Genomic DNA, 7,265 nt, shown 5'->3' with positions numbered 1-7,265 from the left:
GAGAGAAGAAACATTTATTACAGAAGCCACAGCTGATGAGAATGGAGCTACACTAACAGGAACAGCATGGAGGAAGACACATAACACTGTGATTACTTGTCCTCTCCATAATGCACAAGAAAATCTGCCTCTGGAACCAGAAACCTCTTCCACTTATTTGCAATACAGAGACTAGTTACTTTCAACAATAGGGTACATGATCTAATGTAATTGAAATTATTATTAAGCACTGACCTGTTTACACAGAGCTTGGACATTCTAATGCTTCCTTTGTCCCTTTTACTAATGCAAAGCTGGAGCTAGTCCACTTCTCACATAGGCTAGAGAAAATACGTTTCCACTTGAAGTTTTCTAAAGACTGTAATATACTGGAATTGAAGTATCTAAAAGATAGTCTCTGTTTCGACTTGGTTCTAAAACTGGTGTAGAAATGGCCTCAGCTGCAGAAGGAGCTTACCAGACTAACTCATCATGAATGCCACTTTCTCATATATGGCGTTCAGCGTCATGATGATGATAAAACTGATGAGGGAAGCAGTGATGGGCGTGTCCCACCTGCACAGTCAGGTACTTCTGGATTGGGTCACTTCCATTCAGGTTCTTGGGAAGTTTTGAAGAAAATACTATGAACACTGAAAGTCCATAGACAGTGATCCCAATACCTGAAGCAATGGTCATCAGGACCTGACAACCCAAAAACCCAGCAGCATGAGACTCACTAATGATCGTAGTTTTACACAGAAAACTTGCCCCCAATCCACGCTTACACAGACAACACTCATGTGCTGTAAACCTCACATAAACGTGAGAGGTGATGTAAATCGAACATAAATGTCACAAGAGATGTGAATACCAGGCATCTTAAACTTTAGAGGAGGAAGAATGAAGGATGTCAAAAAGAATGAGCACATCCACTAATGTAACATGCTGACAGCAGGAGCAGCTGTGTGCAGGGCATAGAGAATATATGGGAACTCCACTTTCTGTGAATTTTTCTGTAAACCTAAAACTACACTAAAGAAGGAAGCCTGTTAAATATATCTTTTAATGGGTGAAAATGGAGTAACTGGTGGCATGTTCTTTTGGAGACAAGTCTTTGATAGCAGAACCAAAGAAAATATCCCTTCTACATCTATAGAATTACTTAGGTTATGAACTAGTTGTAACCCATGAAGGGGATACACTTCCTTTCAAGGGAGAACCTATCACTGATTTAGGGGTCAACAAGTGCTAGCTGTCGTCTTCATTCTGAATAGGACCAGTGAGGCTGTGGATGTGCCCTGAGGGAAATAGTAGAAATGACAGCAGGTCTCTGCTGATGAAAGCTTCACATGCTTTTCATACTCCTTGAGATCTTAAAATGGCAGGTATTCCTACTCCCTGCATTTGCACAAGATTCATGTCCCTGACCCATTGTAGTTCTGACTGTGTGGACCCAAGGACAACGGGGGTGTCTGAAGCATAATTTGCACGTGGCTGATAGGGTTTCAGCTCCTCACTAGGCAGGTTTTTTCTGGCCACTGAAAAATGCACATTAAAGATCCCATTTTTAAACTGTTTTCCTTCCATCTAGCTTCTTGGTCATAGTCCAGAAGCATGTACTCAGTGTCCCTGGCTGCTCCTGATGGCTGCCCCAGAGAGAAAGCTACAACGAATGTGAATTTCAAGTCTAAGTGAACCACATCATGTTATTTACAGTAACAGCGGGCGGCTGGCTTGCACCTGCAGGGCAGAGCAGTGGGAGTGTTTACAAGCCCCTCCTGGAGCCACACTCCTGCATCTGGATCCCAGCTCCGATGCTAGCTGTGGGGCCTTGTGCAAATTTCTTAACCTCGGGGCTTCCATCTCCTCACCCATATAATGGGGGAATAATAATAACAATTTATAGGACTATTGTGATGAGTCAATGATTTACTAATTGTGAAAACAATTGGAACATTAACCACAGGCATGTGAAAATCTCTATCTAAGTATTAGCTATGAATATGGTGACCAAAGTCTTAAAAAGTTGTTTCTCTGTTTTTAAACCATCAGTTTTTAGAGAAAACATTTTATTTCCTCATCTAGTCTCTTTCATCATCCTTTTCTTCACAATTAATGCTTCATGCTTGTGAAAGGAATAACTTTTTGGTGTGTGTGTGATTAAATGTGAAAATTAGTTAAGGCTGAGAAAAATGTATTATAGAAGCTTTATTAAGCCTTCCTCTCTTGTACGGCACATATAGGCCATTTAAATAGTATGCATTCTTAAAAAGTCTGCATAATAATTTTTTAATTATGTATTAAGTAATCATAATAGTTAAGATTCCTTAAATGCTTACTATTGCTTCAGCACACATCTATTTTTCTAAATCCTCACAATCACCCGTGGGGAAGGTAATATTATATCTCTTTTACAGATGAGGAAGTAGGGCCATGTGGAAATGATGCAATTTGCCCCAAATGAAGCAACTATTAAGTGAAAGTACTGAAATACTCAAAGAGCCCAAAGACACACTAACTGTATAGCACTCTCTCCTACATGGTCTGTGAAATCAATTCTAATTCATTTCAGAACATTTACAAACTTGACACATTTCCATTTTCCTTTCTAGCACTTAATGGGTTCAATATTTCTTAAGAAACAGGAAAGTTTTCCATTCTCCTTCCTCAAGTTTCTTCTTATTTATCATATTTTCTGATCATAAATTTAACATTTGCTCATTAAAGAAAATTTGAAAGTACTCAGTAGTGGACAGAACTGCTGTCCTGGATCTGTCCCCAGTCTTAGAATAGGACCCAGAATTTGCTTTAGAATAAATAACCTCCCTTTTGTTTTTAGTCCTGTGATTTAAGCTAGATTGACCCACTCTTTCTGAAGCACCAGAGGTAGATCTCAGTTAGTTTAAGGCAAATAATACCCCTCATTGTATTGGCCTTGCAAATGATTGGAGAATTGGCAAATAACCCAGGAAGAGCCACTATTATGTGAGGAGATACATGCTGGTGACCATGTGAATGATAAGTTTCCTCTATCAAGAGAGGAAACTGCCAAAAGAGACCTCTCTTGGTTTGGATGGATGATCTGGGATGCTGAGTGCCTAGAAGCATTATGCTGAGACATCCTTGGACACAGAATGAAGACAGGACAAAACCAGCCCTTGACATCATCTGGGCTACAGTATCTCTCCTTGACTGAAGCCGGACCTCAGACCTGAGGTTTTCATTTACAGGAACCAATAAATCCCATGCATCCCCATTTTTTGGTTGTTGTTTAAACACATTGGAGATTGATTCTGTCACCTACAATCAAAAGACTCCAACTCTGAAAATGAATAAAAAATAAAATTAGAAAAATGGTTCTACCTATAGACATAATCCCTTCAGAAGGGTACATTGTTTGTATATTGCAAATCATTTTATATATTAATTTTATTCTCAAGCCTATCTTAAGTATAACACTGACATGTCATAAAATATTTTCATGGACACATTTTTGCATGGCTGCATTCTATTCTACTTTGTGAAGTGTTGGAAGTATATTTTGGCTGAGATTTTATATATATATATATATATATATATATATATATATATACACACACATACATACATACATACATACATACATATAAAAGTATGTCTGTGACTTGCATCCATACTGACTTTTCCCTGCCATTTTGAAATAATTCCTGATTAAAAGTTTTTGAAAGCTGAATTAGTGGATTAAAACATAAGAATATTTTTGACTCTTGATATCAACTGCCAGACTGCTTTCTAAGAAAGCTTGAGGAGTACACCAGAAATTATCACAGCATTGTAAATCAACCATACTTCACAAAAAATATCCCGTAACCTAGGGATGGGATTGGTGATCACTGGCATTTCATCCTCATAAACAGAGCTGTGTCACTTGAGAGGTGGAAAACTATTTCATTTTGATGTGCACTGAGTGAATTACCATTGGAGTGTGACATCTATTTTTTCCTTTGTGAATGTGTGTTCATTTTCTCTGCCTTCTACACTCCTGAGTTTTTTTAATGTTACATTTGAAGTGATCTGATCTCTCTATGTATTGAAGGAATTAGCCCCTTGTTGGATTTGTAAACAAATAATATCTTCTGGTGTTTTCTTTAAAATTAGGATTCTTCTGATGCATGGAAATCATTGTATACTTTCCTCTGAAACTTACTGCTCATCTAGAGGTTGTATACTCATCCATATTTATTTCTAGTTTTTTTTTAATTGTGTTACATTGTAAATGTTTCTGGAATTTATCACAATATATGGTTCACTGTATGATTTCAATCTTTTCCTTTCCCCCCAAGTAGCTAACAAGAGTTCCATTCACTGAATAACCTTTATTTATCTCCCTGATTTGTAATGCCTTCCATCTCTTATATTAAATTATTATTGATATCAGAGCCCATATCTGGACTTCCTGTCCTATTTTCTAATCTGGCTATTCTTGAACTAGTAAAACTCTCATTATCTTATTAATTATTATATTACTAGTATGATTTTTTTCACAATAAACCCCAAATGAATTTTATAACTTCTGATATTTTGGAGATATGATCTTTTAATCTAGAATCATGTGATTAAAGCATCTTTTATATATTTCAGTAGTTTTTACTTTTATTTTTTGATAGTTCCTACTATCTTTTTGTTAGGCTATTCTTAGACATTTTACCTTGGTTAATATTCTTGGAAAACTTTAGAAATCTTAATGCCTCCATCTGGTCTCTTAATCAGACCCTGGAGAATCCTAAACCACTGATCTGATTTGAACAAATGAGGTGAAAAGAATTAGGGGAAGCACTGTGGGCAGAAGAGACCATGGAACCTCCAGAGTGGCGCCCTGCGTTAGCTCAGATAGGATAAAGTTTTCTCTATGAGACTACATAGTTCCCCGCTTGACATTTCAGCATTTCACATTAGATTTTAAAAGTCTGTGGCAGGTTCTTACCCAGAAAAAGAGCACTTGCACAAAGGGTTATATGTATACACTTTCCCCAGGTGGCAAATAGAACACACTCTTCTTCCTAATTAAAAAAACAAGTTTAGTCAATCAAGGGATTACACCAATGAAATGATTTTTTTTCCTAACTGATCACTAAATCCTTAACATAATTTAAAAAAAATAATAATTTTCAGCAATAGCCTCCTTATTTGTAAATGCATGGGTTTTATTTCCTGTTTTTTTCCTTTTCTGTTAATGATTTCAAACACACAACAAAATATGTACAGTTTTCATTTTAATACTATTTTTTGAAAATTCACATGTGAACAGTAAACTGTTTCTCTGCCATGGTCTGAGCATCTGACGAGGCCAAGCTTTAAAGCTCTATTCCTTAGCTTGCCTTTGATTACAGAAGTGATTGTAGTGACAGCCTAGACTCTGTACAGGACGGAAAGTATCACGGGGGTCTGCAGCTAACTGGTCTCCACTGTGTGTTTCTTGGTTGAGCTTTATGTGTTAATTAGCTACAACTATGAAGTTTTAGTTTCCATTTTAGAGTTTATATTTAGAATTTTTTTAAGAGATGAAATCAGTAAGACTCAAGATTTATCTGGATTATAAAACCAGATATAGTATAAAAATAGCTGTAACTAAGTACATGGCCCTTCCTTTGTGCCAGGAACGCTTCCAAGTAGATTCTATACATTACTTCGACCCGTCCTTACCACAGTCATGAATAAGCAACTCTCTTATTCTTATTTTATAGGAAACTATGGCACAGAGAAGTTAAGTTGTCCAAGATCACTCAGGAAGCAAGCTGCTGTGTTCAAATATGAATTTAGACAACTTCATTCCCAAGCACTCACTACCACAATGCTGGCCTCTCTAAACAATGGAGCATGCTTTCACAAGTAAAGTAAAATGCTTCAATTAAAAAACTAAAAAAAAAAAAAGTTAAGCAATTTTGTAAATAAGGAAGAACGATCAAGTGAAATGAGTCTTCATCTTCAATTTTTCAACAAGCATGTTCCAATGAAAATTTAAACTTATTAGCTGGCAATTTTAAATTTAAACTTGGCAGTTTAAATGACTAAAAAACTTTTCTTCAGTATTTTTTGTATGCTGCCAATATGATAAGATTTTGTTTTTCAGGACTCAAAAGCATTATGAACATCTAATTTTGTCTAAGTTTTAGCTTTAATCTCTGAATGTACAGTCTTTCACCAACATATGCTTTTACCCCCATCTTCAGTTGTAAACAATGGGAACTATTAATAATGTGGACTATTAGAAGCTTATTACATTGTAAAAGACCAATGTCACTTTCTATTGGTAGCTGAACCTCATTTTTTTCCATTTATAAAAAGAGGAGTTTGACCAGCTCCCTCCACACCTTTTCAGTGCCAACATTCTGTAGATCTGTGATTCAATTTATTAAATCTATATTTGGAGGCATTTTCAGATGCTCCTAGTAAAAGCATTTTCTTTCCAAGAGTTATTCATGCTCACAACCTACTGTCCTGCTGCTGCTGACTGAAAGTACCATCAGCTCTAAATTATCTCAGCTGATGGAAAGAAGCAATAATACAGATGACTCAAAAAATCATCTTTTCATAGCTCTGGAATGTTGATACAAAGATATACAGTTTTATTTTTTTAATTTTGCAGCAGGAGTGGCAGCAATAAATTTACATTTCCAATTATGTAAAATGCCTAGCTCAAACACTGCTCAAACACTAATGGCACCTCAACAAATGTTTCACTGCTTCTTCTACACTTTCTCTGACTTTAGGATGAGAGCCATGCTGCTTTGTGCACATCCCAACCGGAAGGGGGTGCAGTGACCGGGACTTAATTCAAGACAAAGGGGCACCTAGTCTTCGATGAAAAGGAGGCCGCAATAATGAAGGCACATGTGAAAAAATGGGAGTCAACTATATAAAACGAATGTGTCTTTCCTTCTACATGTATATCATAGCAGCTAATTTATATTTTGCATTTATTTTTTGGTGTTATGAAAGGATAGAAATCAATGCCTCTTATACTCTTATACCAGTCTTTTTCTTTCCCCCTTTTTACTGTTATGATGAAGGAAGGACCACACTTCTCTTCTGCGTCCACCATTCCAGGCAGTGCTCCTTCACCTTGGCTACACATTAGAATAACCAGAGGAGCTTTATAAACTTCCCTATGCCAGAATGCACCCCAGGCCACTAAGTACCATCAGAGTTTGCAGTGATGGAATCCAGACACCAACATTTTTTAAGGCCCCCTGGTGATTCCAACATGCAGCCAAGGCTGACAAGTACAGAAGTAAACAGACTAA

The sequence above is a fragment of the Vicugna pacos genome, chromosome 22 (assembly GCF_048564905.1).
Source record: "Vicugna pacos chromosome 22, VicPac4, whole genome shotgun sequence".
Classification (NCBI taxonomy): domain Eukaryota; kingdom Metazoa; phylum Chordata; class Mammalia; order Artiodactyla; family Camelidae; genus Vicugna; species Vicugna pacos.
This window is presented reverse-complemented; position numbering follows the sequence as displayed.